The 23,914-nt window shown below is 44.7% G+C and overlaps 1 protein-coding gene across 2 annotated transcripts in view; it reads left to right on the plus strand.

Annotated features, from left to right (window-relative positions):
* The window catches only part of SV2B (synaptic vesicle glycoprotein 2B), a 214,984-nt gene that overhangs the window by 52,961 nt on the left and 138,109 nt on the right, over positions 1–23,914 (plus strand). The window contains exon 1 of one of the 2 annotated variants that reach the window (XM_075345963.1): positions 21,925–22,168. The exons of the other annotated variant lie outside the window; for it this stretch is intronic. The gene's annotated coding sequence lies outside the window, so the exon portion shown is untranslated. Of the gene's footprint in view, positions 1–21,924; positions 22,169–23,914 lie in introns of those variants that run through there. 2 annotated transcript variants of the gene reach the window in all.

A 23,914-nucleotide genomic window follows, 5' to 3' on the forward strand; every position in this document is an offset into this window, starting at 1 on the left:
GAGATCTCATTTATATGTATAAATACATGTGTGGTCAATATAAAGGACTGGCACATGACTTATTCCTTCCAAAGACAATACTAAGGACCAGGGGGCACTCACTGCGAGTGGAAGAAAAGCAATTCCGGCAGCTAGATGGGAAAGGGTTCTTTACAGTTAGAGCAGTCAGACTGTGGAATGCCCTACCACAAGAGGTAGTAATGGCAGACACTATAACAACTTTTAAAAAAGGGCTGGATGGTTTCCTCAGTACACACAACATTGTTGGTTATAAATGACTTAGGGACAAAATGTAGAACTGGTGGAGGAAGGTTGGACTAGATGGACCTAGGTCTTTTTTCAACTTAAGTAACTATGTAAGATATTGATGGTGGTGCGTTTGCTGTTGATAGTGGCTTCCACATTCTTATCTGTAATATGCTTTTTTCTTACACTACCCCGTCCATTGCCATTGCCTCTTTTTCTTTTACTATACATTTTGTCCAACACTATAATTGTCTTTTCACAAACGTTTCAACCCTAAATATTCAATTCTTGCCAAATTAAACAGTATAAGAAATACATGCACTGAAAGCAAAGTATGGCAGCATGCCGAAGGTGATGTGGTGTAAAATGTTATCAAATGTACAGTTAACAAATTGGAAGTAATAAAAAATTGGAATAGTAAAACAAACAGACATAAACACTTGTATAACAATTTTTTAAATATCTGTTTGTTTTTTTAAACAACATTCATCCTGCTCCCCAAAAACAACATGAGTAGCTAAAGTGGGGAAAAAAGTATTTAGTCAGCCACCAATTGTGCAAGTTCTCCCACTTGAAAAGATGAGTAATTCCTGTAATTGACATCATAGGTAGACCACAACTATGAGAATACGAAAATAGAAAAAAAAAATTCTTGTTCACCCATATACCAAGATACATCAAGACACCAGGCCAGGCAGTTGGCTACTGCCAAAAGGAAACCAAAAGCTTGTTTTTAATCTGTCCATGTTTATGTATGTGAAATAAAGCAAGAAGAAATTTGCAGCACAGTTGGGACTACGGACAATTTTTTTCCTTTCCACAACTATGAGAGACAAAATGAGAAAACAAATCCAGAAAATCACTTTGTCTGATTTGCAAGATTTGTTTTTTGCAAATTATGGTGGAAAATAAGTATTTGGTGAATAACAAAAGTTAATTTCAATATTTTATTACATTTCCTTTGTTGGCAATGACAGAAGTCAAACATTTTCTTTAATCCTTCATAAGGTAGGCACACACTGTTGGTGGTATGTTGGCCCATCCCTCCATGCAGATCTTCTTTAGAGCAGTGATGTTTTGGGCCTGTCGCTGGGCAATACGGACTTTCAACTCCCTCCAAAGGTTTTCTATGGGGTTGAGATATGGAGACTGGCTAGGCCACGCCAGAACCTTCATATGCTTCTTACAAAGCCACTCATTTGTTGCCCTGGCAGTGTGCTTGGGATCATTATCATGCTGAAAGACCCAGCCACATTTCATCTTCAATGCCCTTGCTGATGGAAGGAGGTTTGCACTCAAAATATCAAAATACATGGCCCCATTCACTCTTTCATGTACATGTATCAGTCATCCTGGTCCCTTTGCAGAGAAAAAGCTCCAAAGCATGATGTTGCCACCCCCATGCTTCACAGTAGGTATGGTGTTCTTTGCATGCAACTCAGCATCCTGCCACCTCCAAACACAACGAGTTGTGTTTCTACCAAACACTTCTACATTGGTTTCATCAGACCTTATGACATTCTCCCAATACCTTCAAATGCTCTCTAGCAAACTTCAGATGGACCCGGACATCTATTGGCTTAAGCAGGGGAAGATGACTAGCACTGCAGGATCTGAGTCCCTGGTGGTGTAGTGTGTTACTGATGGTAGCCTTTGTTAAGGTGGTCCCAGCTCTATGCAGGTCATTCACAAGGTTCCCCTATATAGTTCTGGAATTTTTGCTCACCGTTCTTGTGATCATTTTAACCCCACGGGGTGAGATCTTGCATGGAGCCCTAGATAGAGGGAGATTAACAGTGGTGTTGTATGTCTTCCATTTTCTTATTGCTATTATTATTATTCTTATTGCTTACACAGTTGATTTTATCACACCAAGCAGATTTAGTCTTCCCAGCCTGGTGCAGGGCTACAATTTTGCTTCTGGTGTCCTTTGACAGCTCTTTGGTCTTCACCATAGTGGAGTTTGGAGTGACTGTTTGAAGTTGTGGACAGTTGTATTTTATACTGAAAGCAAGTTCAAACAGGTGCCATTACTACAGGTAATGAGTAGAGGACAGAGGAGCCTCCTAAAGAAAACGTTACAGATCTGTGGGGGGCAGAAATCTTGCATGTTTTTAAGTGACTAAATACTTATTTTACACCATAATTTTTTTAAAAAAAAATCTTGCCAAATCAGACAAGGTGATTTTATGGATTTGTTTTCTCATTTTGTCTCTCATGATGTCAATTACAGGCCTCTCTCATCTTTTTAAGTGGGAGAATTTGCACAATTGGTGGCTAACTAAATACTTATTTTTCCCCCACTGTACATGACCAAAAAGTCACCACTTGCATCAGAGCACTGTATTCATGTGGTATGTACAGATAAAAAAATTTAAACAGTAAAACTGATATGCAAAGACGAAAAAAAAATATTTGAAACATGCACATTTTGTGCAGTAGGCAATCTCGGTTAAATATTTAGGGAATTTTATGTATTTAAAAGAAAAAAAAAACATTACCTCTTGACATAAACAATTGCACAAGAAGTTAAAAAAAAACTTGGTGACAAGCAAGCACACCATTTGACACTAATATTAAGATTTTTTTTCTGTTAAAACTATTGTGGTGTCTTACTTTTGCTTTCTAGTGCATTAAGAATCAAGAAACTAACATGTGTAATTATAATTCAAATACAACAGGACAGATGCCAGCTACATGATGTCACTGATCAATCACACTGAGTTTAGCACTGCTGTTAGCACTTCTTTCCCTTTTTCACTATAGTTCAGGTTTGCTTATCTCTAGTTTTTCATATATTGGCTACCTTTAGTTAATAAAATTCAATTTTCACACCTTCCTTCATACATTGTCAGATCCCATGATATGCAATATGAAGCCAGATTCAAGTTTTAGATGGTTGTTTTGTCTGATTGTGTCTCCCAGTAATACAGGTTGGTTGTGTGAGGTCAGTGTGTATCTAGGGTAGTGGTGTAAATCAACACAACTTATGTCCTGCATTTATCTCCTCTTCATGTTCTTTCCACCTTTCTGTAGTCTGGTTTTTTTTGTCATCCCTGAGACTTTAATGCTTTCTTTCCTCACCATGTTGTGGAGATTTACTTTGTACAACTATCTGTGAAAGAAGTAAAGGAAAGAAAAGATAGAGTCCGTTAGAAATTAGAAGGAACTTTGGCCGATTTTGAATAGATTGGCTAAAGCACCAAACTACATTAAGAATTTACAGACACTTTGGAGCAGCAAAATGGTAGAAACCTTTCAATGTTCAATAATTAGAAACTTGTTTAAATTTGTTTTTAGGAAGCAAACGAACAATGTAAAGGTTTACATAGCCTTAAATAATATATATTAAACTGCTGGAGAGTAAAGGGGGCTTTACACGCTACGACATCGCTAATGCGAACCCGTTGGGGTCACGGAATTGGTGACGCACATACGGCCGCATTAGCGATGCCGTTGCGTGTGACACCTATGAGCGATTTTGCATCGTTGCAAAAACAAGCAAAATCGCTCAACGGTGACATGGGGGTCAATTCTCAAAAATCGTTACTGCAGCAGTAATGAGGTTGTTCCTCGTTCCTGCGGCAGCACACATCGCTCCGTGTGACACCGCAGGAACGAGGAAGCTCTCCTTACCTGCCTCACGGCCGCTATGCGGAAGGAAGGAGGTGGGCGGGATGTTACGTCCCGCTCATCTCCGCCCCTTCGCTTCTATTGGTCGGCGGTTCAGTGACGCAGCTGTGATGTCGCTGTGACGCTGAACGAACCACCCCCTTAGAAAGAAGGCGGTTCGCCGGTCACAGCGACGTCGCCGGGCAGGTAAGTAGTGTGACGGGTCCGGGCGATGTTGTGGGCCCCGGGCAGGGATTTGCCCATGTCGCACAACAGATGGGGGCGGGTACCCACGCTAGCGATATCGGTACCGATATCGTAGCGTGTAAAGCGGCCTTAAGGGGAAAATGAAACATTACATGGCGATTACTAAAATTGAGTGACCACCTGTGTAATGAAGGTGTTGGGTCCTGCAGACAAGAAACTGTCATTTGATATATCTTTACCTTATAACCAGGGCCAGATTATAGGCGGGGCAGGCGGGGCTTCAGCCCCAGGGCCTCCACCAAAAGAGCTTCCAAGGGGGCCCCCACCACCAGGGCCATACTTGCCACCCGTCAGCAATTTTTTTTTTTCTTCACACCCTCTCCCCCTCCGTAAAGACAGTCTAATAAATCAGCTGTGTTTTCGGGTGGGGGGAGCACCTACATTTATTTGTATCTGTGTTTCTAAGACGCAAAAACAAACTGCGGGCGCAGGACGCTGAATGACCCCGGAAGTACCAGCGCCTGCACTTCCGGGGTCAGAGGTGTGCCTGCTCCCTGCTCTGCTGCGGCGTCCAATGCTGCAGACGTCACAGCAGGACGCCGTGGCCGTGGCGGAGAAGACCGATGCCACAGCCGTGGAGAAGACAGACGCCGCAGCCAAGAGTGGAGACTCACCGGAGCAGGAGGATGGCCGCGGCACCAGAACATCAGCAGAAGGACGGCGGCCTACACCGGAGCAGCAGGAGGATGGCATTAGAGCAGGTAAGGGCAGAGCTGAAGAAAGATGTGTGGTGTGATGCAGAGCTGTGTGTGTGTGAAGCAGAGCTGTGTGTGCGTGTGAAGCAGAGCTGTGTGTGTGTGTGGGTGAAGCAGAGCTGTGTGTGTGTGTGTGTGTGTGTGTGAAGCAGAGCTGAAGAAAGATGTGTGGTGTGAAGCAGAGCTATGTGTGTGTGTGAAGCAGAGCTGAAGAAAGATGTGTGTGTGAATCAGAGCTGTGTGTGAATCAGAGCTGTGTGTGAAGCAGAGCTGTGTGTGTGAAGCAGAGCTGAGTGTGTGTGAAGCAGAGCTGTGTGTGTGTGTGAAGCAGAGCTGTGTGTGTGAAGCAGAGCTGAGTGTGTGTGAAGCAGAGCTGTGTGTGTGAAGCAGAGCTGTGTGTGTGTCTGAAGCAGAGCTGTGTGTGAAGCAAAGGTGTGTGTGTGTGTGTCTGAAGCAGAGCTGTGTGTGTGTCTAAAGCAGAGCTGTGTGTGTGTCTGAAGCAGAGCTCTGTGTGTGTCTGAAGCAGAGCTGTGTGTGTGTAGCAGAGCTGTATGTGTGTGCAGCAGAGCTGTGTGTGTGAAGCAGAGCTGTGTGTGTGTGTGAAACAGAGCTGTGTGTGCATGTGTGTGTGAAGCAGAGCTGTACGTGTGTGTGAAACAGAGCTGTGTGTGTGTGAAGCAGAGCTGTGTGTGTGTAGCAGAGCTGTATGTGTAGCAGAGCTGTGTGTGAAGCAGAGCTGTGTGTGTCTGAAGCAGAGCTGTGTGTGTGAAGCAGAGGTGTGTGTGTCTGAAGCAGAGCTGTGTGTGTGTCTGAAGCAGAGCTGTGTGTGTGTCTGAAGCAGAGCTCTGTGTGTGTTTGAAGCAGAGCTGTGTGTGTGTGTAGCAGAGCTGTGTGTGTAGCAGAGCTGTGTGTGTGTGCAGCAGAGCTGTGTGTGTGAAGCAGAGCTGTGTGTGTGTGAAGCAGCTGTGTGTGCGTGTGTGTGTGTGAAGAAGAGCTGTGCGTGTGTGTGAAACAGAGCTGTGTGTGTGTGTGAAGCAGAGCTGTGTGTGTGTAGCAGAGCTGTGTGTGTAGCAGAGCTGTGTGTGTGAAGCAGAGCTGTGTGTGTGTGAAGCAGAGCTGTGTGTGTGTGAAACAGAGCTGTGTGTGTGTGAAGCAGAGCAGTGTGTGTGTGTGTGCGTGTGTGTGTGAAGCAGAGCTGTGTGTGTGTGAAGCAGAGCTGTGTGTGTGTATATATGAATCAGAGCAGTCTGTTCGGCACCCCAGAACTATATGGGTCCCCCAGAGCGTTAAGCCACCCATCTCAGTAATGTGTACGCCATCAGAGCTGTTTGCCACTCCAGTAACATCTATGCCCCCCCAGTAAAGTCTATGCCCCCTGCCCCTCCTGTAATGTATATATTGTAGGCCCAAGCCCCTCCTGTGATGTATATACAGCAGTGTTTTGTCAGTGTGCACGGTGTGCAATCATGTCTGTTAGTGATGGCCATCATGCAACACAGCCACATGTCCTGGAGGAGCTGGACGGAAACAAGCGGGGGAGGTGAGTGATGCTGCTTGTGACTTCTCCATATTAACACCTGTAATGCATCTGTGTCTGCATGTATGTCAGTGTATTTGACTGTGCATATATTTGTCTGTTTAAATGTGTTTTTGTGAATTTGTCTTCAAATATGTATATGTACGTATGCCTGTATGTGTATGTGCGTGTCTGCATGTGGATGGGGCCCACTGAGACTCAACCGGGGACCACAAAAATCTGGAGCCGGCCCTGGCTGCCTTAACATTGGGATGAATAAAAAAATATGTAAGTAACTCTACTTTCTGTGTATAAGTGACTGCTTATGATTGCTGTGAGTGATCCTGGACTGTATCTGTATTGTACTGTGTGTATAAGTGACGTCTGTGAGTGATCTTGGACTGTATCTGTATTGTAGTACTGTAAATCTGAATGTGGCAGAACAGGATAAGATAAATGTTCATTGGATTTATATCTAAATGCTACAGTTCGTGCTCTGCTGTTATGGCTAAAAATGTTAACGTTTATGGGGCCCCCACCAGATTTTCTGCCCAGGGGCCCCCACCAACCTTAATCCGGCCCTGCTTATAACTAATACAATGGTTCCAAATGTTGGATGGATCTCAATAGATGTAGAAAGTCCCAATGGTATGTTCATATTGTGTTTTTTCCACAAGTCATTAGTTCTGTCTGGGATTCTGTATGAATCCCTGGAAAATGGAAAATCAGATGCCACACTTGAGGGGCCATTCCAGTAACTTTAATAAGGTAACTGTAGTTACGTTGTGCTCTGTCTTTACTCCATTTTGGAAGTGTCAACGGAGTCATCAGGGTTACGCCTAAACAATGTTTTTAGGGCTTCAGATAGAACCACCGATGGAGCCTCTGACATGTGGCAAAACCCACAATATGAACATATAGGCAAGCCTTTCCGGCATTTTAAAATGTGTAAATTTTTTACTAATTAAACTGTGAAGAAAAATCTGATAATCTTTTACCTAATCATGCCATGGCCAAACATAGCCATGAGCAAGCAAAGATTATAATTGTATTACAAGAGAGAGAATGGTTACAGGAGTCATGGAATAAATATTTATGTGTATACACATTCAATTAAAAAGAGTCCAAGTAAAGAAGATGCAATGGAAATATGATATTGTAATACCTGAGTTTCTCCAAAAATAAGACGCTGTCTTATATTATTTTTTTCCCCTGAAAAATGCGCTAGGTCTTATTTTCGGGATAGGACTTATTTTTGGAAAAACACGGGATGGGGTACATTAACCCCCAAAATAGCAAAAGTATCCCCCAGGAGAATCACACATACCAGACCCCAGACATCTGCGTTGCTCCCAGATCTTCTTGTGTTCCACAGCGGGCTCTTGAAGCAGGTCCTGGGTGTTCCACAGCGGTCCTCCCAACAGAGCAGGTCCTCGATGCATTCCACAGTGTCCCAGGTTCCCCTGCTGGCCAGAAGCAGTATTATGGTATCACCGGATGTGTGTGTGATATTACTGCGATCAGATGTGTGTGTGAGAGCGGGCTGAGGGATCTTGGACCTGATGTGTGTGTGACTGGCCCTGACAGCATTGCAGATCTCTGTGGGAGCACCTGCCAGCTGTAGCTTTTTGGGGTCTGGTGAGTGTGATTTTTTTTGGGGGGGAGGGGCTATCTGCTTTCGATTGGGGCTGTCTTCTATTTTTTGGGGGTGTCTTCTTTCTTTAATGAAGTGTCCTGCTGTATTCTTTAACTATTTTAGCTGCATGGACCCTTAACGACCGCGGGCCATAACGGTACGTCCTAAGCCATATAGTTGTAATCACCGGCAAATGCTGCGGATAGCCGGTGGTGATTCCTGCACATGTCAGTTGATTTGAACAGCTGACATGTGTGCCTCACAGGCACGGGTAGATCCGCGATCCACTTGCGCCTGTTAACCTCCCAAATCACACTGTCGAAATGTGACAGAGCGATTTAAATTCCCACCGCAGTAAATCTTCACTCACCCAGCCCCATCGGCAGCGCTGTGATGTGATCATTGTGAGCCAATGGTTGCCATGGTAGCACAGGGTCATGTGTCAGCTCACATGACTCACTTCCTCTTTCACCCGGCCAAGTGCTGCCTGTAACAAGAGGTGAGTACTTCTGGTGATCTCAGCTGTGTAGCTGTGATCAACAGAAATGCATAAGCGATCAGACTGCTGATCCTTATAGTTCCCTAGGGGGACTAGTAAAATAAAAAAAAATAATAAAAAAAAGTTTTAACAAATTAAAAAAAAATAAAAAAACCCTAAAAGTTCAAGTCACCCTCCATTCGCCCCATTGAAAATTAAAGGTTTAAAAAAACATTTTTGTACATATTTGGTATTGCCGAGTTCAGAAATGCCCGATCTATCAAAATATAAAATCAGTTAATCTGATCAGTAAATGGCGTGGCTGCAAAAAGATTCCAAACACCAAAATTACGTTTTTTGGTCACCACAAATTTTGCTACATCAGCCACACCAGCACGTGAGTCCTAGTCCGACCTCTTTCCCTGATGTGATAAGCAGCTCACTGTCTAAAGACTATGTACATACACACATCTAAGAACTCTGATTGTATCACAATTGCTGCACTCGGATCTTTTTTACATTACATTTGCTCTCAGATGAGGTAGCTAAAACCTACTGAAAGATTATCTTTAAAGAGCTTGTTTTCTATTTAGATATTGATAGCTATCTAAGTAGTGGACAATCCCTTTAAGGATAACTGTTTTATGACCTTGGGGTTGGTAAATGGATGAGTAAAGAAGGATTTAGTATGCAGCCCTATGATTGATTACACAGTCTATATAAGGTTTACTCCATTAATTATACAGCACCTCTTCATTGATCATACCTGTATTGCCTCATTGGTCACATCTGCATTACATGCTCAGTGATTATACCAACAGCCCCAGTATTAGCAGGAGCAATGCTTCACTTTATAGACCTTTTATACAAAATTTACACAAAGATTCTCAAGTTTTTTATTTGTATCATTTGATTTTGTCTTTGGATTTGTTATGGCTTCAGATCTCTTGCGTTCTCTCTTACTGCAATGATCAATCAAATCTTATTTTTGGCTTCCAGCATCAAACAAGTTAGAACATAAATTGCCTCCATCTCTTTCTATATACTACTCATTCCTTTGCCAGACAAAAAAGCTTTAGCTAATACTAGTGTTTCATGATTCCCTATTGTGAATTCTAAGCATTTTCTTTTTTATTTGTGACTTCTTGTTTCTAAGTAATATTCCAGATCTGTTATTTATTGATAAGATCATGTCTACATTTCTAAAGAAATGAAAACTTACAGTAAGGTCACACTATATAGTATATGGATAGCAAGCAAAAGTGAGCTAATGGCAAATAGTTATTATAGAGGGACATTTATGGAAGAAACAAACCCTGTCTTCATTTCCTTTTCCCTGTCACATGTTGAATCAGTCAGATATCAGTTTTTTTCACTTGTATCTGTGTTTTTCATGGATAGAACTTGTATCTATTATAGTCTGTTGGGCTGTTCACGTGTCCATGTACTTTTGCAGATTGGGTGGTCCACACATAAGGAGGGAAGCGTATAGAAAAGCTGAGTTCACATGTCCTGTAATTAGTGCCGGACTGGCTACCGGAGAAACCGCCAGTAATATCAGGCCTGACAGACAAAAAAGACTGACTGCACTCCTCGACCTGACGTGTGAACAGGTGCATAACTGAACATGACATAAAATACAAAAAACCAGTTTGCACTCTGATAATGCTAAAGTATGGAAACCATGAATATGTGAACATGGACCTGCATTACTGCTAAGGAAAATCTGAGAAAAATGAGATATTTAGCATATATAAATGGCCATTTGTATATCTGCCCAGTTGCCCCTTCACGGCATATCTCGTAACGTAGCGTCAGGGACCCAGTTACGAGATATGCCGTGAAGGGGCAACTGGGCAGATATACAAATGGCCATTTATATATGCTAAATATCTTATTTTTCTCAGATTTTCCTTAGCAGTAATGCAGGTCCATGTTCACATATTCATGGTTTCCATACTTTAGCATTATCAGAGTGCAAACTGGTTTTTTGTATTTTATGTCATGTTCAGTTATGCACCTGTTCACACGTCAGGTCGAGGAGTGCAGTCAGTCTTTTTTGTCTATATGAAGAGGGTCATACCTTCTGACCGTGCACCCTTCCCCCAGTTGCCACAGGTAATCTTATCCTATATAGCAGGTTCCCACTTTCCCATACACAGGAGGTTTTTAACCTAGAGAGAGGCTTCAGCGTAGCGTCAGGGACCCAGTTACGAGATATGCCGTGAAGGGGCAACTGGGCAGATATACAAATGGCCATTTATATATGCTAAATATCTCATTTTTCTCAGATTTTCCTTAGCAGTAATGCAGGTCCATGTTCACATATTCATGGTTTCCATACTTTAGCATTATCAGAGTGCAAACTGTTTTTTTGTATTGTATAGTAATATCAGGCCTGGCTGTGGTTATCTGCATTGAACTCCAGAGCTCTCAACTGAGCTCCGGAGTTCAGCCCGGCCTGTCTGCAACTGTGTCATGAACTGAACCACAATCGCCGGGGAATCAGTCGGCGCTCGTGGTTCAGTCCTGCAAACCCCGAGATCAGTCCAGGCTGCACTCCGGAGCTCAGGTGAGAGCTCCGGAGTTCAATGCAGGTAACCGCAGCCAGGCTTGGTATTACTGGCGGTTTCTCCAGGAGTCAGACTGACACTGCCTGGCTGCAAAAACCCTAGTGCATACCCTTATCTCCCGCCTGGATTATTGCAACCTCCTAGTCTGTGGCCTCCCTTCTAAAGGCCCAGTCACACACAATGACTTACCAGCGATCCCGAAAACGATGCAAAATGATAGGGATCGCTGGTAAGTTGCTGGGAGGTCACTGGTGAGATGTCACACAGTCAGACCTTACCAACGATGCAGGAACGATACAGGTCGCAGGTCGCAGTAGCGACCTGTATAACGATCTCAGCAGTCACTGTGACGCTGTCACACAGTGTCAAACACAGCGATGTGTCCTGTCCAGCAGGACATCTCCTTTGAAGAAAATGGCCTGGACCATTCTGCAATGACTAGCGATCTCACAGCAGGGGCCTAATCGCTGGTAGATGTCACACATAACGAGATCGCTAACGGGATCGCTACTGCGTCACAGAAACCGTGACTCAGCAGCGATCTCGCTAGCGATCTCGTTATGTGTGATGGTACCTTTACAGTCTCGCACCCCTACAATCTATTCTAAACTATGTTGTCCGAATAATCCACCTGTCCCCCCGCTACTCCCCGACCTCTCCTCTCTTCCAATCCCTTCTCTGGCTTCCCATTGCCCAATGACTCCAGTTCAAAACCCTAACCATGACCTACAAAGCCATCCACAACCTGTCTCCTCCCTACATCTGTGATCTAGTCTCCTGGTACTTACCTGCACGTAACCTTCAATCCTCACAACATCTCCTTCTCTACTCCCCTTTTATCTCCTCTTCCCACCATCGCATCTAAGATTTCTCCCGTGCCTCCCCCATACTCTGGAATGCCCTGCCACAACATATCAGACTCTCGCCTACCTTGACAAGCTTCAAAAGGAACCTGAAGACCCACCTCTTCCGACAAGCCTACAACGTGCCGTAATCCTCTGTCTGATACAGCACTGCACACCAGCTCTACCCTCACCTACTGTACCCTCACCCATCCCTTGTAGACTATGAGCCCTCGCAGGCAGAGACCTCTATCCTCCTGTACCAGTCTGTGCCTTGTATTATTTATGATTATTGTACTTGTCCCTATTATGTACACCCTTTCACGTAAAGCGCCATGGAATAAATGGCGCTATAATAATAAATAATAATATTCATCAGTTCGAACCGATCCTGCAGAGATCAATTGACAAAATGATTTCTGCCAGATCTGTTTTTTAAACATGGGAGTCTTAGGAGGACAGATCCGTTAACGGATTACTGTTCATCTTCTATTTAAAACAGATCCTGTAAGAAAAAAACATCTGTTACAAATGCAAGAAAACATATGACTAAATAGCAATCCGTTAATGTATCCGTTCTCCATAGACTCCCATGTTAAAAAAAGCAGATCTGGCAGAAATCAGTTATGTAACAATGGACAAAAAAGTTGTGTTTGCAGACCTTTTTCCCAACGGATCTCTGCAGGATCCAGTCTAAGGCTATGTGCGCACTTACTGGATTTTGCCGCGGATTTTTTGCGGTTTTGCTGCATGTTTCGCTGCAGAAAATGTTCATAACATCTCTGCAGTGAATCACCAGCAAAACCTATGGGCAAAAAAAAATCCTGTGCGCACTAGGCGGAATTTGACAGCTGCATGTTTTGCTGCGGGTTTCCCGCAGCAAAAATAATTGCATGTCACTTCTTTTCCGCACATCGCTGCGGGATTTCACTCCATTGACTCCAATGTTAATCGTGAAATCCCGCAGGGAATAACGCAGGAAGCAAATTCTGTGCGGTTCACTGCGTTTTCCTGCGTTATTCCCTGCGGTATTTCGCGGTTTACCTCCGGTAATGTGCATCACTTGCTTGCGGTTTTGCAGGGAAGTGATGCCATTACAGGAAGAGGAAGCCGTGCAGAGAGTAAACACACACAGATCACAGAAACAGACACACACATCACAGACATAGAACACATAGACACAGACACATAGAACACACATAGAAAGAAAACGGAAATATAGAAAACAAAGAACGTGGGCTCCGCTGCATATTCACCTTCCAGCCGAGGTAAGCAAACAGCGGCGGCACAGTATTCTCAGGCTGGGGAGGGAGAGGGGCAGGGTTAATGTCCCCCGCCTCACTCCCCCTCCCGCAGCCGAGAATATCAGCCGCAGCTGCCCCGGCACTGTCGCATGCATTATGCGGCAGCACCGGCGTGTCCTCGGCTCTTCTTGCTGCCGTGTAGCAGTGGCAGCAAGGTAATACAAGGGGTTAATGGTGGTGGATCACCGCCATTAACTCCAGGCTTGATCATGGCAGCGTCTATGTGACAGCTGACATGATCAACCCGTAAGTAAAGTGAAAAAACACAGACACCGAAAAATCCTTTATTTTAAATAAAACAAACAAGCCTCGTTCACCATTTTATTAACCCCTCCCGCACCAAAGCTCCGGCGTAATCCACAGGTCCTGCGCTGCTTACATCCAGCCGCGACTGTCACAGACACAGCGCTGAATGAATGCAGCAGACAGCAGAGGTAATTACCGGTCATTTCCCACGGCCGGTAATGTGAACTCACTGCCGACCGTGGGAAATGTAGCGATCTGTCCTCTATCTATCCCTCTATCTGTCTGTCTATCTATCTATCCCTCTATCTATTCTTCTGTCTATCTACTATCTCAGAATTAAATGACTTTTTTTTTTTTTTTTCAATGTGCTTTATTGCATTGAATGCAATAAAGCACATCCCAACCCGCACGCGGCAAAACCGCGGCAATATCGCGAACAATACCGCGGTGAAACCGCAGCAAACCGCGGCAAACCGCATGCGGTTTTCGGGTGCGGTTTGCCGCGGTTTTTTACCGCGGGTGCGGTAATCTTTGAGAGCATGCGGAATTTTCTCAAGAAAATTCCATTTCCCAGTGCGCACATAGCCTAATGGATGATTACAGGAAATGTGAACTCAGCCTTAGCCTCTTGCTTTGTTTACAAGAAAAATTACTAATGCCTGAATGAAGTCTAAGGCGGGCTTTGCACACTGCGACATCGCAGGTGCGATGTCGGTGGGGTCAAATTGAAAATGACGCACTTCCGGCATCGCATGCGACATCGCAGTGTGTAAAGCCTAGATGATACGATTAACGAGCGCAAAAGCGTCGTTATCGTATCATCGGTGCAGCGTCGGCGTAATCCATGATTACGCTGACGCGACGGTCCGATGTTGTTCCTCACTACTGCGGCAGCACACATCACTGTGTGTGAAGCCGCAGGAGCGAGGAACATCTCCTACCGGCCTCACTGCGGCTTCCGTAGGATATGCGGAAGGAAAGAGATGGGCAGGATGTTTACATCCTGCTCATCTCCGCCCCTCCTCTCCGATTGGCCGCCTGCCGTGTGACGTCACAGTGACGCCGCACGACCCGCCCCCTTAACAAGGAGGCGGGCCGCCGGCCACAGGGACGTCGCACGGCAGGTGAGTGTGTGTGTGAAGCTGGCGTAGCGATAACTTTCGCTACGCCAGCTATCACCACATATCGCTGCTGCGACGGGGGCGGGCACTATCGCACTCGGCATCGCAGCATCGGGCTGCGATGTCGCAGTGTGCAAAGCCCGCCTAAGTCACTGCAGAATTGTGTGTAACCTACACACGTTTAACCCCTTAACCACCCAGCCTGTTTTCACCATCATGACTAGGCCAATTTTTTTCATTTCTGACAAGTGTCACTGTATGATGTAATGTGATCCTGAGATTTTTTTTTGAGACATATTGTACTTCATGTTAGTGGTAAATTTAGGATGATATTTTTTGCTTTTATTTATGAAAATTTGGCAAAAATGTTAAAAATTTCACAATTTTCAAACTTTGAATTTTTGTGCCTATAATCCAGAGAGTTATGTCACACAAAGTAGTTAATAAATAGCATTTCAAACATGTCTACTTTACATGAGCACAATTGTTGAAACGTCATTTTTTTTGTTAGGAAGTTAGAAGGGTTCAAAGTTCATCAGCAATTTCTTTTTTTTCCAACTAAATTTACAAAACCTTTTTTTTAGGGACCACATCACATTTGAAGTGACTTTGAGATGCCCAGGTGACAAAAATACCCCAAAACTGCACATCTCACACTGTTCAAAACCACATTCAAGAGGTTAATTAACCTTTCAGGTGCTTCAGAGAAATGTAAGCAATGAGGAAGGAAAAAAATGAAAATTTTATATTTTCCCCACAAAAATGTTACTTTAACCCCAAATCTTTAATTTCTCCTAAGTACAGCAATACACCATTTGCCTATATGTTGTGGAAACCTACTGCTTAGGTGTATGGCAGAGCTTGGAAGGGAAAAAGAGCACCATTTGACTTTTTGAATGCAAAAAATTGACCGGAATCGTTAGCGGACCTCATGTCGCATTTGGAAAAGCCCTGATGTGCCTAAACAGTGGAGCTCCCCCACATGTGACCTCATTTTGGAAACTAGACCTCTCAAGGAGTTTATGTAGATGTTTAGTGAGCAGCTTTATCCCCAGATGCTTCACAGAATTTTATAACATTGAGCCATGAAAATAAAAAAAATAAAATTCCACAAAATTTTTGTTTTAACCTCAAATTTTTCCAGGAGAGATTGCACAACAAATTGTACAGTGCATTATCTCTTGAGTATAACAATACCTGAAATGTGGTTGGAAATGGCATTTGAGGCACAATACAAAGTAAAGAAGGGAAGGAGCGCCATATTGGAGTTCAGATTTTGCAGAAATGGTTTGTGGATGTCATGTCACATTGGCACTACCCCTGAGGTGCCAGAACAGCAGAACCCTCCCACAAGTGAATTTTAAAAATGTAATTTTAAAAATTTTATACTTTTGGGCAATGAAGAAAAAATAATTACATTTTTACCATTAAAATGTCGTTTTGACCCCAGATTTTTAAATTTTACAACTGGAATAGGTACAAAAGGTACACAATTTTTCCTGAATGTAGAAATAGTACACACGTGACTGTACAGAACTGTTTGGCTGCACCACAGGGCTCGGGAGGGGATGAGCACCTTTTGGTTTTTGGAGAACAGATTTTCCTAGAATAGTTTTCAGAGTTTATTTGCGGAGCCCAAAGTGCCAGAACAGCAGAAATCCCCTCAAGTTGTACCACCCCAGCAGTGGTCGAACTGCTCGGATCCGGATGTCACTGCCCGTGGCTCGAGGGTCTCTGGACCTGGGGGCTAAGGGTCACACCCGAATGAAGAAGGGGGGTATTTACAGGGGAAACATATAGTTTGTGACGCCACCGTGGTGTGCGGTAATAGGGAGTACCGCCGCTGCCGTTGGGAGTACCCGGGGTGATGGAGTGGGGCAGCTAGATGACGTTACCCTCCACGGGTAGGGAAAGGCCCCAGGACTCTGGATGGTGGTATGGGGTGCAGGGGGGAGCGCAGGTTTGCTGGTTGCAGGTGCTAATCAGGTACTCAGTCAGCAAGAATGCAGATGCTGACAACGTAGTAAACCAAGTCTCTGGGTGCCGCTGCCCTCTTGGGGAGCTCGTCCGGGTCCTGTCCCCTGCAGTACTGTCTGGTGGTCTGTGTCCTGCCTCCTGGCACCGTATTTTAGAGTGTTCAGTTGGCCCGTCAGCTTGGAGCTTTCCGGGCCCCACTCCCTGCTAAAAGTAGCAAAGGAGCTTGCTCTCGGGGGCTCACGCTTGGGATTTCAGTGGGCTGCTTTGCTTGGAAAGACCTATCCCCCTCGTTGCGCTAGTGCCCCCGATCTCTGAGCTTCGTGGGAACAGTCCATATACGCCCTGTCCTCTGGAGGTTAATTGCCGGGTTGCTTGAAGCTTCTCCCCGACCTAGGGTCCATGTTCCCCGACTTGCCTTCGGTTCCAGCCCGGCTATTGAACTGCGGCTGCTGGCTATCCTCCAAGACTAGCCAAGCACCCAGTCCCAATCTCCCGCGACTGGGTCTCCGACTCTTCCCGGTCCAGACCACCGTCTGTGACGTAGTCTCCTTTTCCCCTGGGAGCTCCAACTCCCAGCTTCCTCCGAGCTCCTCACAGCTAGAGGGCTACCACTCAACTGACTTGTCACCTCCCACCTCCCTGTCTGACCCCTAGGTGGGCGGCCTTATTCCAGCTTAGCAGCCCACTGGTGTGCCTGACAGGGTGTGGTGCGTGGTGTAACTGGGATTTGTGGATGCTGGTGGAGGCAGTACCGCAAGGTGGGGACCCAGAAACATGGGGGGGTTGAGCCCTGCACGGAGAGAGAAAGATTGTGCAGAATCCTGTGACGACCTGACTAGTGCAGGGCGTCATAAAGTTACCACATTTTGGAAATTACAACCCTCTGGGAGTTCATAGAGGGGTGTAGTGACAATTTAGTCTCTGGATAACATCCAGGGAGTCAAATGCAGTGAATTTTGCAGAATTAAAAATTGCAAATAACTCTTTGTCATGCCCAGAACATTGTAGTGCCCTACATTGTGGCCAGCTTGTGCTTTTGTAGACACACATCCGGTAAATTAAGTGCACTTCCTCACTACAACAATGCCAAATGTGGACATGAATTACGGTTTAGGCACATTGCGGGGCTAAAGAGGGAGTGGGGGACATTTGGATTTGGGAGCGCAGATTTTGCTGGATTTTGTTTTTGTGAGGGGGGTAGCCATACCACCTTTCCAGAGCCTTTGTGCTACCAGTAACATGAAAACCCCCTATATTTCTGTTAACAGATGACAGACCTGAGTAGAGACTCATATTTTTGTAGGATGAGTTGAATGCTATTTGGTGGCAATTTGGGGCACAGCACATTTTGGATCAGTTCACATTTATCCTTTGTATGCTCTGTACTGAGCACATACATTACAGTTTCCATCTACAGCTATAAAATACATGATTCAGATGAAACCCCCAATGGATCCATTTACTAATGAGGCAGCAGAGTTATTGTGGATTCTGTTTGGTCTCTGTCCAGCTGTGTCCATCTTTTCAAAGGTGAACAAAACTGTTGTTGACCGCACTTTTATGCACACCTAAAAGGATGAGTAAAAAGATGGATATTGAAAGACCACAGGTCAGATGGCAGGTCAAAGTGACTCCCTCTGCCTCACTATTGTGAATCTTCTGTTGCAAATTTTATTGGAATCATGATTTTCAGAGATTTACACATAATCTCCAGTGTATGAACTCAGCGTAAAAGGCAGGATAAATGTGAGCCTTGCCTTATTGCAATCTTTGGGAGGCAAAACAAGCAAATCAACAGCAGTTGGCTTTATTTATGTTTTTACATGGTACACTGTGTGGTATAAGTAATATGGCGGCTTTATTTTTCAGGTCAGTACGATTACAGTGATACCAGGTTTACATTGCTTTCCTTAGGTTGGGCTTTTCTATCATGCTAAAAACACTTTTTTTTCAAAACAAATTTTTTTTGCATCACAAACTTTTTTACTTAGTCCCTATATGAGACATTACCTTTCACTGCTTTGATTGCAGCTTCACTGTATAGTACGGTATAGTCAGGGCTGCTCTTAGGAGGTATCAGGGATCATGATGCCTGAGGTTTTTCATAGCTGGCTGACTCGCTGGTCGTCATGATGACATTGGGTCACCATGGGGACGATCGGGCCCTCGCGATCACATTGCGGGCGCACTGATTGGAGGGGAGAGGGAGCGTAATCACTCTCCCAATTCTTTAAGTGTCGCAATTGATATCGATCTCGGCATTTAGGAGCTAAGCAGTCATGGATGGCTCGGGCACCATGCCTGGCTGTGAGAGCTAGGCCTCGGCTGTCTTTAAAACTGTGCCCCCGAATGCAATTGCGGGGGGTCACAGCTTCTGTGCCCCCGTGATCACCAGAATGTACTAGTACTTTCTTGGTCGGGAAGTCCCCGACACCCAGGATGTACCGGTATGTCCAAGTTCATGAAGGGGTTAAGGGAATCTGCCAGTAGTTTTTTTGCTTTATAATCAGAGAGCAGCATAAGCTAGGCATTGAGATTCTTTTTCCAGGGATGTGTCACTTATTAGGCCTCATTCACACGTCCATGTTTAAACAGGTATGTGAAAAAAATGGTTCTGAGTCATCATTGTTTTGGACTACTGTGCCATCAGTGTACGGTCCATGTTTGTTTTTACCATCAGTGTCATCAGTGTTTTTCACAGATGTATAAATAAATTAATAAATTGCAACACTAATTCTATCTTTTGCAATGACAGCACACAAATGGCACACGGATGCCCTCTGTCTACTGTATGGTTTTTTCATGAACTCATAGACTTGTATTGGCAGTTTTCATCAGAAAAATGGACATGAGTTTTGCACAGACACGGTGAACAACACAGACATGTGGAGCACATACAGTATGAATGAGGCTTTAGTCTGTGGATTGTTGTTTCAGTACTATCAGTGATTTATCAGGAAGATATTATCACTGCAGGAATAAAGGTACCGTCACACTAAGCAACATCGCTAGCAACATTGCTGCTGATGCACAACTTGCTAGCGATGTTGCTTAGTGTGACATCCAGCAACAACCTGGTCCCTGCTGTGAGGTCGTTGGTTGTTGCTGAATGACCTGGGCCATTTTTTAGTTGTTGCCCTGCCGCTGTGAAGCACAGATCGCTGTGTGTGACAGCGACAGAGCAACAACTGAATGTGCAGTGAGCAGGGAGCCGGCTTCTGCGGACACTGGAAACCACGGTAAACAGCGGGTAACCAAGAAGCCCTTCCCTTGGTTACCCGATATTTACCTTCGTTACCAGCGTCCGCCGCTCTCAGCTGTCAGTGCCGGCTCCTGCTCTCTGCACACGTAGCTGGAGTACACATCGGGTAATTAACCCGATGTGTACTGTGGCTGTGTGCAGGGAACAGGGAGCCGGCACTGGCAGTGTGAGAGCGGCGGACGCTGGTAACGAAGGTAAATATCAGGTAACCAAGGGAAGGGCTTCTTGGTTACCCGATGTTTACCGTGGTTACCAGCGTCCGCAGAAGCCGGCTCCTTGCTGCCTGCACACGTATCAGAGTACACATCGGGTAATTAACCCGATGTGTACTGTGGCTAGGTGTGCAGGGAGCCAGCGCTAAGCGGTGTGCGCTGGTAACCAAGGTAAATATCGGGTTGGTTACCCGATATTTACCTTAGTTACCAAGCGCAGCATGCTTCCACGTGTAGTGACGCTCCAGCGATCCCTGCCAGGTCAGGTTGCTGGTGGGATCACTGGAGCGTCGCTTAGTGTGACATCTCACCAGCGACCTCCTAGCAACTTACCAGTGATCCCTATCAGGTTGTATCGTTGTTGGGATCGCTGGTAAGTTGTTTAGTGTGACAGGGCCCTAAGGCCTAAGCCACACGGCATGAAAATCAGTGTAAGTGGAGTGCGATAATAAAATCGCATTCCACTTGGACCAATATTAGCCTATGTGTCAGCACACAAGAGCGATTATTTCTCAGCCCTAATCGGACAGAGAAAACAATTTCAGCATGCTGTAACTGTAATGCGATCCAGTTTTCTCTCGCACCCATTCAAGTCTGTGGGGCGAGAAAAAAATCGCACTGCACTCGCGGTACACCGGTGTACCATGAGTGCAGGGCGAGAATGGCAATAGCTGGTTACGGAGGAGAGAGGGAGATAAATCCCTCCCTCCCCTCCACAGCACCAGTCCGCCCCTCCTCAGTGCCGGACCGCCCCCCCACAGCTGAGATCCGCTCGCACAATCGGACCTCAGTCGCAGGGACACTCGCATGACACTCAGCTCTGCTGTACTGCCAGCGTGAGCCGAGTGTCATGCGAGGGGATCACAGTAATCCCCGTGTGACCCTAGCCTTAGGGGGGCTTTGCACACTACGACATCGCAGGTGCGATGTCGGTGGGGTCAAATCGAAAGTGACGCACATCTGGCGTCGCAGTCGATATCGTAGTGTGCAAATCCTTTTTGATACGATTAACGAGCGCAAAAGCATCGTTATCGTATCATCGGTGTAGGGTCCGACATTTCCATAATGCCGGTGCAGCGACAGGTACAATGTTGTTTCTCGTTCCTGCGGCAGCACACATCGCTGTGTGTGAAGCCGCAGGAGCGAGGAACATCTCCTACCTGCGTCTCGGCTGCAATGCGGAAGGACGGAGGTGGGCGGGATGTTTACGTCCCGCTCATCTCCACCCCTCCGCTGCTATTGGCCGCCTGCCGTGTGACATCGCTATGACGCTGCACGACCCGCCCCCTTAGGAAGGAGACAGATAGCCGGCCAGAGCGACGTCGCAGGACAGGTGAGTGCATGTGAAGCTGGCGTAGCGATAATGTTCATTTATGATTTTGAAATGAAAGATTTTTTTAAAAAACAGTTCAACCCCAATTTTACAAGAGTACAGGCAATTTCTTGTTATCGATGAGACAAGAAAATATTGAATTTTACCTGCCTGATCACAATAGATAGATAATAATAATATTAATAATCTTTATTTCTATAGCGCCAACATATTCCGCAGCGCTTTACAATTCAGGAGGCTCATATACATATACATATCATGTACATAAACATATACAAACAAGTAACAATTATAGAAGATATAGATATTGACTTGACCCAATTACACTGCAATGATCTCTTATACCGAAGCCTTATTCTGCGGTGGTATTAAATACTCATTGCCTGCAATTTCTGCTGGAAATGTATCTAATGTAAAGTCATGTTAATATAAATATTGTATAACAGCAATTGTTAATTTTCCCATTAACTTCCATGTTGTAGCCCTGCTCAGTGTACTGTGCATTATCCCTTCTCTCTTTAACTTAAAAGTCATCACATCTGTCATGTTAGCAATCCTCCTCCCCTCCTCCATCTGCTCCTCCAGTCCCTGCCTCCCCTGAGCCTCAGTGCTTGTTTTATGTGTGTGCCATACAGGCTGATGGACTCTCCCATTCCTCGTATCCCGGTGATGCCTGGATATGCTATTACACTGGGATGATCCGCTTGGTTCTCAAGAGCTGTACTCTTAATCTCAGGCTTGTGATTTGCTCGGGGCACGGCACCCTCTGAAGGACCTCTCTCAATGGCACCTCAGCAATAAAAAGGTGGATTTCCCAGAACTGTGGAATTCATTCCTCCTTACATCCGGTAGGAATCACATCTTCTCTGTATCTGATTTATTGTATAATCAGGTAATTCCAATCAATATGCTTGGCCTGGTTCACTAAGCTCCATGGGCAGCGCCAGGTAGTTTACCGATTTGTTTCTCGGTAATCTATAAATACACTTCTTACAGGAAAGATTAATAGGAGGGGCATTTTATTTCATCCCGGGAGAAATGTTTTAGGTTTTTTCTTTTATATTTATACATTATTGTACTTTAGCCTTGGCAGAAAACGTCATATCATATATATATAGTATTATCATATGGGCAGAGGAATTTCCTAAATTGGTGCATGGTGGGCACCAGATCATAAGTATATGATATTGTAAGTGTGGTAGTTGTATAATTAGGTCAGTACCATATAGTATTGATTCCAGTTCTCTCACAATGTGTGGGATGCTAGAAGATGTAGTGGATTCACCTTTTAGATCTTGGGTGTAGTGGGAAAATGATTACACACAATCTCCAAACCCAAAATTGTCCACTTACCCAGACCTCATGCTATATAAAATGTTTTGAGAACACCATGTATTATGTATATGCATCATCTTCATGCCACCCTTCCCAAGAAGATCCGTCTACAATGCAAATTTTGGTGGCTGTTTCCAAAGGTATTGGCATCATTAAATTTATTCCAACTTCTTTATTAAATGATTCATCCGACCCTGGACCCGAAACAACAATACCCAAGACACACAATATCCTGTAGATTGTATCTTGCTGTAACCTTGGTATATTAATATTACCTGGCATCCACTTATCTGGGAGATGCTGCCTGTACATAATCTGATATTGAAATGCTGTCTGGCTGTGTATGCTGATCAGATTTATGAGAATTACTTCTATTTTTTGCGGATTCAATTTTAACCCCTTTTTAGCAGGTTGGTATTAATCTGTCATTAGTTCCATTCATTTCAATATGCATAACAGATTACAGGATACTTCACAGTTATAAAGGCAACTGGAATGCAGTATGTCCACTCTAGTACTATCAATGGAATTATTGGGAATATATGACAAATTTGTCCTTTACATGACCTGGTATAGACATCACCACCATGGATCATATCTCAATCAGCGGACAATAAAACTTTAACACACCTTATCCATGATCTGCTCCAATATTTACTGCCACAACTGTGTTTCCCCTTCCCATACTAATTGCTCTGCTTCATGTCACTTTTATGTATAGATATGTGACCTTTCAGATTTTGTGTTATACTGAGCCTGATGATGAGACCTGAGTAGTCTCAAAAGCTGTTATTGCTTATCACCTTTTCAGTTTGCCATTAAAGCTATCAATCACTGAGGACTCTCAACTTTTGTTATTTTTCATATGTGTAGTTATAGAACTAATATGGCAGTCAGTTTTCTTAAAAGAAAGTGATAATATTATGTACAAGTAAGAATAGAAGTAAAATATGACTTAAGGAGGCTTTACACGCAATGACACCGCTAACGAGATGTCGTTGAGGTCACGAAATTCATGACGCACATCCGGCCTCGTTAGCGACGTCGTTGTGTGTGAAACGCAGGAACGACTGTTAACGATCAAAAATACCCACCTAATTGCTGATCGTTGACACGTCGTTTTAATTCCAATTATCGTTGCTGCTGCAGGACGCAGGTTGTTCATCGTTCCTGCGGCAGCACACATCGCTACATGTGACACCTCAGGAACGAGGAACAACATCGTACCTGCGGCCGCCGGCAATGAGGAAGGAAGGAGG

This window comes from Anomaloglossus baeobatrachus, chromosome 4 (assembly GCF_048569485.1).
Source record: "Anomaloglossus baeobatrachus isolate aAnoBae1 chromosome 4, aAnoBae1.hap1, whole genome shotgun sequence".
NCBI lineage: Eukaryota > Metazoa > Chordata > Amphibia > Anura > Aromobatidae > Anomaloglossus > Anomaloglossus baeobatrachus.